The sequence below is a fragment of the Natator depressus genome, chromosome 11, assembly GCF_965152275.1.
Source record: "Natator depressus isolate rNatDep1 chromosome 11, rNatDep2.hap1, whole genome shotgun sequence".
Taxonomy (NCBI): domain Eukaryota; kingdom Metazoa; phylum Chordata; order Testudines; family Cheloniidae; genus Natator; species Natator depressus.
Window position 1 is genome coordinate 79,253,741 of NC_134244.1, and position 10,795 is coordinate 79,264,535.

Below are 10,795 nucleotides of genomic sequence, written 5' to 3' on the forward strand. Positions count from 1 at the left end.
CAGGTGCAGTGGGGAGAGGCAGTTGCAGGGCACCCATTGCAGCTTGTGGACACACAGCTGTGCAAATTAGAGCCACACAGGCGTTTACACCATTAAAGGAGTGGATGGCCTGACACAGCCTCCCTCCCCTCTGAGTGCTCCCAGGGACAGCCACAGGGCAACCTGTGGAACGACATCCTACTCCACACCTGTAAGGGAGACAGAATCTGGCCCTTTTTATTATGCCTGAGTCTGCAGACAGGCAGCGCCTACACCCTGCCACCAGACAGCCTTTGCGGAGCCCTGATCAACACACCACCCATTCTGGGAGAGCAGGCGCTGTGGGAAGTGCCCCACGCAGTACACATGACCAGCAGTCCCTCCCAGAACCTCTATTTAAGCGTGGAGGGAGTGCCAAGAAGTTGTCCTTGCAACAAGATCCCTGACCTGCTGCTGAGACAGACCCTGTGTTGTTCATGTCTCCTCGCCCTACCCTCTGGTTCTTGCCTCTGGCTTGATCCTTGGCTCCAGCCCCTGATTATTGACTCTGGCACCTGCTATTGACCTTGGCTCAACTCTTGACTCCAGACCTTGGCTACTGACCCTGACTTGAGCCCTCAGGCCTGATCACCTACAGCTCTAGCCACTGAACTGACTGCCCAAGCCCTGGTTCTAGGCAGTGACTGTCTAAAATGGGACAACGTGCTTTCTGTAAAACGGGGGGGGGGCATCTGGCTGCATGGTCTTTGCTACAGCTCTGGAACACACTCCTCATCTTCGTCTGAAATAGTTCAGATATGCAGCATGCTGAGAAGACCACCAAAAGATACCCCTTAGAGAGGGCTTTTGGAGTGGGGCCAGGGTTTGCTTCCCACGATGAAGGGATAGAAAGGAGTTTCTGTAGATATCTGGCTGGCTGAGCTCCTGCTGAACTGATTACAGTAACTCCTCGCTTAACGTTGTAGTTCTGTTCCTGAAAAATGTGACTTAAGCGAAACAACGTTAAGCAAATCCAATTTCCCCATAAGAATTAATGTAAATTGGGGGGTTAGGTTCCTAGGAAATTTTTTTCACCAGACAAAAAACTATATTATATATATATATATATACACACACAAAGTATAAGTTTTAAACAAACAATTTAATACTGTACACAGCAATGATGATTGTGAAGCTTGGTTGTGCTGGTGAAGTCAGAGGGTGGGATATTTCCCAGGGAATGCCTTACTGCTAAATGATGAACTAGCAATCAACTGAGCCCTCAAGGGTTAACCCATTGTTGTTAATGTAGCCTCAGCACGAATGGAGGGAGGGGAGACAGCATGGCAGACAGAGACACACACCCTGTGTGTGTGTGTGAGAGAGAGAGATACGCATTGCCCCTTTAAGTATGCTGACCCTACTCTAAATACATTGCCTTTAAAAAGCTCAGGACCTTGAGACAGCAGCTGTGGTCTCTCTGTCCTGAGCCCTGTCCTGTCCCCACCCTGCTCTATATGGAGAAGGGGTAAGTGGGGGGCAGGAGGATGGGGAAGGGGGACACCCTGACATTAGCCCTCCTCTCCCCTGCCCTGCCAGACAGCAAGCAGGAGGCTCCAGGGAGCAGCTCCAAGGCAGAGAGCAGGAGCAGCACATGGCAGTGGGGGGAAGGACAGCTGAACTGCTGGCAATTGGTAGCCTGCTGGGTGGCTGCTGCACAGGGAATTTAGAGGAGCGGGGAGCTGATGGGGGGGCTGCCGGCCCACCCTGGTTCCACCCAACCCCCATAAGCTAGCTCCAACGGGCTGCTCTTCCTGCAAGCAGTGGACACAGCAGGGGGCTGCCAAACGACGTTATAAGGGAGCACTGCGCAACTTTAAACGAGCATGTTCCCTAATTAATCAGCAACGTAACAACGAAACAAGGTTAACCAGGACGACTTTACGTGTGGAGTTCCTGTAGTTGAATGCCAGTGGGATTTTAGGATACTGTATGATTAATTAACATGGTAGGGTGCCCAAAGCCTTGGATAGGAATAGTGTAAAACCAAGAACAGGCTGTTTCCATTAAACTAACCTTCCTCCGGTATGTTTCTGTATCAAGGGGCAGATTAGGGTTAGTGTCCCACTAAGGCATCCTTATTCAAGAAGAGCACTTAAGCATGTACTTAAGCCCCGCTGAAATCAAAGCCTTAAAGCTAAGCAGGTGCTTAAGTAATTTCCTGAACTGGTGTCTAACCGTGGCGATCATGTACTCATACGAGCAGGCCGATTGACTTCAATGGAATGATTTGTTTGAGTAATGGCTCAGCAAAGGTTCACAATCCAGCCCATAAAGAGTCCCATGGAAGATAGGAAACCATCCTTGGGTGTTTCTATTCAAGGTAACATCTTTCTTGGTCTAAAGAGACTGGAATTAATTTTATGAGAGTCTCCAAATACAGAGAGGAAAGGTTAAATGACCATGCTCACTTTTAAACACTTCAAATGCTAAAAGCAAAGGATTCTTATGAACAATTTATACTAAACAAAAAATCAAAGTTAGATTATCATTCATTCACTGATGCCTTTTCCCCCTCAAACATTGACATCTGATGTTTATAACCCTGTGAATAATACAGGTCCTGTTACCTTTATCGCTTAAAATCAACTTCCTTTATGCACTATGCAGGTTTCATTTAGCAATTATTCTAGGCTTTCCAAAATACTTTGTTATCCCTTTGAAATGCTCTTGCCGAGGAAATCCTTGCTCTGCTTTTTATTACACTGTTACATTTGCTATTGTTTTAGCTTAAGCAGCAGCATATTCTACCCTTACATGATAATACTTTGCACTTTTCATGTTCAAAGCACTTCACAGACACTGGGTCTGATTCGACAGGCATCTCATGCCATTGACTTCAGTGAGAGTTCTATGGATTGGCAGCCTTCCAGGCAGGCACTGTGGAGATGTTGAGCAAACTTGTTCTGCAAGAGCCAAATCCAGTGCTTTGAAATTCATTTGTGTGGCTGTAGTCCAGCCAGGACCATTGCTAATCTCCTCCCAGAACTCTATGCAGTTTGCACATCAAAAATTCCATTCCTCATCCATGGCAAAGTATTCCCCAAAGCCTTTGACACCCTGCTGCCCTGTCTTCCACTATTGACTGCCTGTGCTCCACCCTTCTCCTTTCATCTATGAAAGAAACTTCCAACCACCTTGACAGCACTGCCATGAATTGCAGATCCACACAGTTGCTGAACAAAGTGGCTTAACTGTGTTACAGATGTTGGATCATCAGCATTTAACTCGTATGCTCAGGGCACACTGGAGCTATTTAAATCAAGCAGACTTTTGGCCACTTCTACATCTCTAACTTGTACAAGTCCAAAGATGAGTTGCTTCATCTACCAATTAGAGCAGACTGAACAATTTTGGACAAAACTCTCCACCCCACCACCTTGAAAAATGCCGTTTTGTCAAAACTGAAATGTTTCATGGAAACGCAGCAGTTTCAACAAAAGTTTTGTTGGGAAGGTTTCTCAGGTCCACGATGGAAATGCCGGTCAAAACCAGACAGAGCATAAGCCATCAGAATAGTCAATTGCCTAATGGTTAGAGGCACTCGTGGGGCAGTGGGGTTCAAGTCTTTGTTCTGGTGATTCACCTAACCACCGGACTACTATTTTTTTGGCTCATAACAAGAAGGGTTTCTTCAGGTATGTTAGCAACAAGAAGAAAGTCAAGGAAAGTGTGGGCCCCTTACTGAATGAGGGAGGCAACCTACTGATAGAGGATGTGGAAAAAGCTAATGCACTCAATGCTTTTTTTGCCTCTGTCTTCACGAACAAGGTCAGCTCCCAGACTACTGCACTGGGCAGCACAGCATGGGGAGAAGGTGACCAGCCCTCTGTGGAGAAAGAAGTGGTTTGGGACTATTTAGAAAAGCTGGACGAGCACAAGTTCATGGGGCTGGATGCGTTGCATCCGAGAGTGCTAAAGGAGTTGGCGGCTGTGATTGCAGAGCCATTGGCCATTATCTTTGAAAACTCATGGCGATCGGGGGACGTCCCAGATGACTGGAAAAAGGCTAATGTAGTGCCCATCTTTAAAAAAGGGAAGAAGGAGGATCCTGGGAACTACAGGCCAGTAAGCCTCACCTCAGTCCCTGGAAAAATCATGGAGCAGGTCCTCAAGGAATCAATTCTGAAGCACTTAGAGGAGAGGAAAGTGATCAGGAACAGTCAGCATGGATTCACCAAGGGCAAGTCATGCCTGACTAATCTAATTGCCTTCTATGATGAGATAACTGGCTCTGGGGATGAAGGGAAAGCAGTGGACGTATTGTTCCTTGACTTTAGCAAAGCTTTTGACACGGTCTCCCACAGTATTCTTGCCAGCAAGTTAAAGAAGTATGGGCTGGATGAATGGACTATAAGGTGGATAGAAAGCTGGCTAGATTGTCGGGCTCAACGGGTAGTGATCAATGGCTCCATGTCTAGTAAATGATTTGGAGGATGGTGTGGATTGCACCCTCAGCAAGTTTGCAGATGACACTAAACTGGGAGGAGTGGTAGATACGCTGGAGGGTAGGGATACGATACAGAGGGACCTAGACAAATTGGAGGATTGGGCCAAAAGAAATCTGATCAGGTTCAACAAGGACAAGTGCAGAATCCTGCACTTAGGACGGAAGAATCCAATGCACCGCTACAGAGTAGGTACCGAATAGCTCGGCAGCAGTTCTGCGGAAAAGGACCTAGGGGTTACAGTGAACAAGAAGTTGGATATGAGTCAACAGTGTGCCCTTGTTGCCAAGAAGGCCAATGGCATTTTGGGATGTATAAGTAGGGGCATTGCCAGCAGATCGAGGGACGTGATCGTTCCCCTCTATTCAACATTGGTGAGGCCTCATCTGGAGTACTGTGTCCAGTTTTGGGCCGCACACTACAAGAAGGATGTGGAAAAATTGGAAAGAGTCCAGTGGAGGGCAACAAAAATGATTAGGGGACTGGAACACATGACTTATGAGGAGAGGCTGAGGGAACTGGGGATGTTTAGTCTTCAGAAGAGAAGAATGAGGGGGGATTTGATAGCTGCTTTCAGCTACCTGAAAGGGGGTTCCAAAGAGGATGGCTCTAGACTGTTCTCAGTGGTAGCAGATGACAGAACGAGGAGTAATGGTCTCAAGTTGCAGTGGGGGAGATTTAGGTTGGATATTAGGAAAAAAATTTTCACTATGAGGGTGGTGAAACACTGGAATGTGTTACCTAGGGAGGTGGTGGAATCTCCTTCCCTGGAAGTTTTTAAGGTCAGGCTTGACAGAGCTCTGGCTGGGATGATTTAGTCGGGGATTGGTCCTGCTTTGAGCAGGGGTGGGACTAGATGACCTCCTGAGGTCCCTTCCAACCCCGATATTCTATGATTCTATGATCCATATGTTTTTCCCAACAAAAATATTCTTGAAAGTTCATGATTTCATTCTGACATGGAATGAAAACAAATTTCAAAACCTCAAGTTTTTTTTTTTCTTGTTTGCCAGTGAGCCCTACTAGCAAGATACCCTAGTGAAGTGACAGGAGAAGTTAGCATTGCAGGGCTGGGCTTAGAATTTCTGCCTTTCTGGCTTATGTTCATGTGTTCAAGTCAATGTCCAAACCTCTTTTCACTAGAAAATTAACATGTGCACAACAAGTCTTCTTTCATGTGGTTATTTTATCAGACAGCTTTAACACGGTAATGTCCAATGCATTCTGGTAAATGTAACTAATATTTATAGTGAAATATACTTCAGAAAAGGGAAGTATAACATCATTTCCAAAGGCCCTTTAAAAGTGTCGGAATAGTTAGAAGCAGGGAAAAAAAAAAATCTTTGAATGTATCTTTTGTAGTTTCACAGAGTTTAAGGCCAGAGCAGACATTAGATCCTTTCTCACCAAACCTCCTGCATAATACAGGCCATTAAATTTCACCCCTATATTGGGTCCAAAAGACTTTAATTAGACTAATGCATGAAGATACAGCAATTTTCACTCCACTTGTGACAGCCTTACAGAGATTTGGCCCTATGACCTAGAGCATCAAAAGCAACAACCATGCCCCTCTGCCAGCAGGCCACCTAGGGCGGCACATCGATCCTGCATTATTGCTGGGTCAGAGCCTTTGTGCATGGCAGCTAGATGCAAATTGTAGGTCAGTCACAAGTTCCCAAAGCTTACGAACCCATTCAAAAACTTTCCCACAAGAGAATAGCATTCCAAAGACACCCTGAAAAAAAATACCCGGGCAAGTAAATAACTAAGGAAAACGAGTCACCATTCAGGTTTAAATTTAACAGTGAAACGTTTGTGTCAGGACCTCTCTTTCTCCTAGAACAGACTAGAGGCAGCCAGATTCCTTGGGATCAGGATTTGTTTCTAGGGGTATGTCTACACTACGAAATTAGGTCAAATTTATAGAAGTCGGTTTTGTAGAAAGCGTTTTTATACAGTTGATTGTGTGTGTCCCCACACAAATGCTCCAAGTGCATGTAGTCGGCGGAGTGTGTCCACAGTACCGAGGCAACCATCGACTTCCGGAGCGTTGCACTGTGGGTGGCTATCCCACAGTTCCCGCAGTCACCGCTGCCCATTTGAATTCTGGGTAGAAATCCCAGTGCCTGATGGGGCTAAAACATTGTCGCGGGTGGTTCTGGGTACATATCGTCAGGCCCCCATTCCCTCCCTCCCTCCATGAAAGCAAGGGCAGACAATCGTTTTGCATCTTTTTTCTTGAGTTACCTGTGCAGACGCCATACCACGGCAAGCATGGAGCCCGCTCAGCTAACTGTCACCGTATGTCTCCTGGGTGCTGGCAGACGTGGTACTGCATTGCTACACAGTAGCAGTTCATTGTCTTTTGGCAGCAGACAGTGCAGTATGACTGGTAGCCATCGTCGACGTAGTCCTGTGTGCTCTTTTAACCGGGCGCCTGGGCAAACATGGGAGTGACTCAGCCAGGTCATTTCCCTTGTTTCGTCTCGTGGCGACTCAGTCCCGCACTGTCTTTTAATCTGCAGCTAGCAGAGATGATGGGTAGTCGTCATACTGCACCATCTTCTGCCAAGCACCCAGGTGTTGACGATGGCTAGCGGTCGTACTGCACAGTCTGCTGCCACCAAGATGTATAAAGATAGATGAAGTGGCTCAAAACAAGAAATAGACCAGATTTGTTTTGTATTCATTTTCTCCTCCCTCCCTCCCTCTGTGAAATCAATGGCCTGCTAAACCCAGTTTTGAGTTCTATCCTTGGGGTTTTGAGTTCTATCCTTGAGGGGGTCATTCAGTTTCTCACAAAGCCACCCCCTTTGTTGATTTTAATTCCCTGTAAGCCATGTCGTCAGTCGCCCCTCCCTCCATCAGGGCAACGGCAGACAATCGTTCCGCGCCTTTTTTCTGTGCAGATGCCATACCACGGCAAGCATGGAGCCCACATAGATCACTTTGGCAATTAGGAGCACATTAAACACCACACGCATTATCCCAGCAGTATATGCAGCACCAGAACCTGGCAAAGCGATACTGGGCGAGTAGGCAATGTCAGCGCGGTCACGTGAGTGATCAGGACGTGGACACAGATTTCTCTCAAAGCACAGGCCCTGGCAATGTGGACATCATGGTGCTAATGGGGCAGGTTCATGCGGTGGAACGCCGATTCTGAGCTCGGGAAACAAGCACAGACTGGTGGGACCGCATAGTGTTGCAGGTCTGGGACGATTCCCAGTGGTTGCAAAACTTTCGCATGCGTAAGGGCACTTTCATGGAACTTTGTAACTTGCTTTCCCTGCCCTGAGGCGCAAGAATACCAAGATGAGAGCAGCCCTCACAGTTGAGAAGCGAGTGGCAATAGCCCTGTGAAAGCTTGCTATGCCAGACAGCTACCGGTCAGTCGGGAATCAATTTGGAGTGGGCAAATCTACTGTGGGGGCTGCTGTAATGCAAGTAGCCAACGCCATCAAAGATCTGCTGATATCAAGGGTAATGACCCTGGGAAATGTGCAGGTCATAGTGGATGGCTTTGCTGCAGTGGGATTCCCTAACTGTGGTGTGGCCATAGATGGAACCCATATCCCTACCTTGGCACCGGAGCACCAAGCTGGCCAGTACATAAACCGCAAGGGTACCTTTTCAATAGTGCTGCAAGCACTGGTGGATCACAAGGGACGTTTCACCAACATCAACGTGGGATGGCCGGGAAAGGTACATGACTCTCGCATCTTCAGGCACTCTGGTCTGTTTCAAAAGCTGCAGGAAGGGACTTTATTCTCAGACCAGAAAATAACTGTTGGGGATCTTGACATGCCTATAGTTATCCTTGGGGACCCAGCCTACCCCTTAATGCCATGGCTCATGAAGCCGTACACAGGCAGCCTGGACAGTAGTCAGGAGCTGTTCAACTACAGGCTGAGCAAGTGCAGAATGGTGGTAGAATGTGCATTTGGACGTTTAAAAGCGCGCTGGCGCAGTTTACTGACTCGCTTAGATCTCAGCGAAACCAATATTCCCACTGTTATTACTGCTTGCTGTGCACTCCACAATATCTGTGAGAGTAAGGGGGAGACATTTATGGCGGGGTGGGAGGTTGAGGCAAATCGCCTGGCTGCTGGTTATGCACAGCCAGATACCAGGGCGGTTAGAAGAGCACAGCAGGGTGCGCTGCGCACCAGAGAAGCTTTGAAAAACAGTTTCATGACTGGACAGGCTACGGTGTGAAAGTTCTGTTTGTTTCTCCTTGATGAAACCCCCCGCCCCTTGGTTCACTCTACTTCCCTGTAAGCTAACCACCCTCCCCTCCTCCCTTCGATCACCACTTGCAGAGGCAATAAAGTCATTGTTGCTTCACATTCATGCATTCTTTATTCATTCATCACACAAATAGGGGGATAACTACCAAGGTAGCCCAGGAAGGGTGGTGGAGAAGAGAAGCACCAGGAGGGGTGGTGGAGGAGGGAAGGACAAGGCCATACAGTACTTTAAAAGTTTAAAACTTATTGAATGCCAGCCTTCTGTTGCTTGGGCAGTCCTCTGGGGTGGAGTGGCTGGGTGGCCGGAGGCCCCCCCACCGCGTTCTTGTGCGTCTGGGTGAGGAGGCTATGGAACTTGGGGAGGAGGGCGGTTGGTTACACAGGGGCTGTAGCGGCGGTCTGTGCTCCTGCTGCCTTTCCTGCAGCTCAACCATATGCTGGAGCATATTGGTTTGATCCTCCAGCAGCCTCAGCATTGAATCCTGCCTCCTCTCATCACGCTGCCGCCACCTTTCAGCTTCAGCCCTCTCTTCAGCCTGCCACTTACTCTCTTCAGCCCGCCACCTCTCCTCCCGGTAAATTTGTGCTTTCCTGCACTCTGACATTGTCTGTCTCCACGCATTCGTCTGTGCTCTGTCAGTGTCGGAGGACAGCATGAGCTCAGAGAACATTTCATCATGAGTGCGTTTTTTTTTTTTTTGCCTTCTAATCTTCACTAGCCTCTGGGAAGGAGAAGATCCTGTGATTCTTGAAACACATGCAGCTGGTGGAGAAAAAAAAAGGGACAGTGATACTTAAAAAGACACATTTTATAGAACCATGGGTACACTCTTTCACTGTAAACCTTGCTGTTAACATTACATACACAGCACATGTGCTTTCGTTCCAAGGTCGCATTTTGCCTCCCCCCACCACGTGGCTAGCCCCTCACCCCTCCCCGTGGCTAACAGCGGGGAACATTTCTGTTCAGCCATAAGCAAACAGCCCAGCAGGAACGGGCACCTCTGAATGTCCCCTTAAGAAAAGCACCCTATTTCAACCAGGTGACCATGAATGATATCATTCTCCTGAGGATAACACAGAGAGATAAAGAACGGATGTTGTTTGAATGCCAGCAGACATATACACTGCAATGCTTTGTTCTACAATGATTCCCGAGTACGTGCTACTGGCTTGGTGTGGTAAAGTGTCCTACCATGGTGGACGGAATAAGGCTGCCCTCCCCAGAAACCTTTTGCAAAGGCTTTGGGAGTACATCCAGGAGAGCCGTGAATGCCAGGGCAAATCAATCATTAAACATGCTTGCTTTTGAACCATGTATAGTATTTTAAAAGGTACACTCACCAGAGGTCCCTTCTCCACCTGCTGGGTCCAGGAGGCAGCCTTGGGTGGGTTCGGGGGGTACTGGCTCCAGGTCCAGGGTGAGAAACAGTTCCTGGCTGTCGGGAAAACCGGTTTCTCTGCTTGCTTGCTGTGAGCTATCTGCAACCTCATCATCATCATCATCTTCGTCCCCAAAACCTGCTTCCGTGTTGCCTCCATTTCCATTGAAGGAGTCAAACAACACGGCTGGGGTAGTGGTGGCTGAAGCCCCTAAAATGGCATGCAGCTCATCATAGAAGCAGCATGTTTGGGGCTCTGACCCGGAGCGGCTGTTTGCCTCTCTGGTTTTCTGGTAGGCTTGCCTCAGCTCCTTAAGTTTCACGCGGCACTGCTTCGGGTCCCTGTTATGGCCTCTGTCCTTTGTGCCCTGGGAGATTTTGACAAATGTTTTGGCATTTCGAAAACTGGAATGGAGTTCTGATAGCACGGATTCCTCTCCCCATTCAGCGATCAGATCCCGTACCTCCTGTTCGGTCCATGCTGGAGCTCTTTTGAGATTCTGGGACTCCATCATGGTCACCTCTGCTGATGAGCTCTGGCCAGTGTGGCAAGCTGCAGGTGACCATGCAAACAAGAAATTGAAATTCAAAAGTTTGCGGGCCTTTTCCTGTCTACCTGGCCAGGGCATCTGAGTTGAGAGTGCTGTCCAGAGCGGTCACAATAGAGCACTCTGGGATAGCTCCCGGAGGCCAA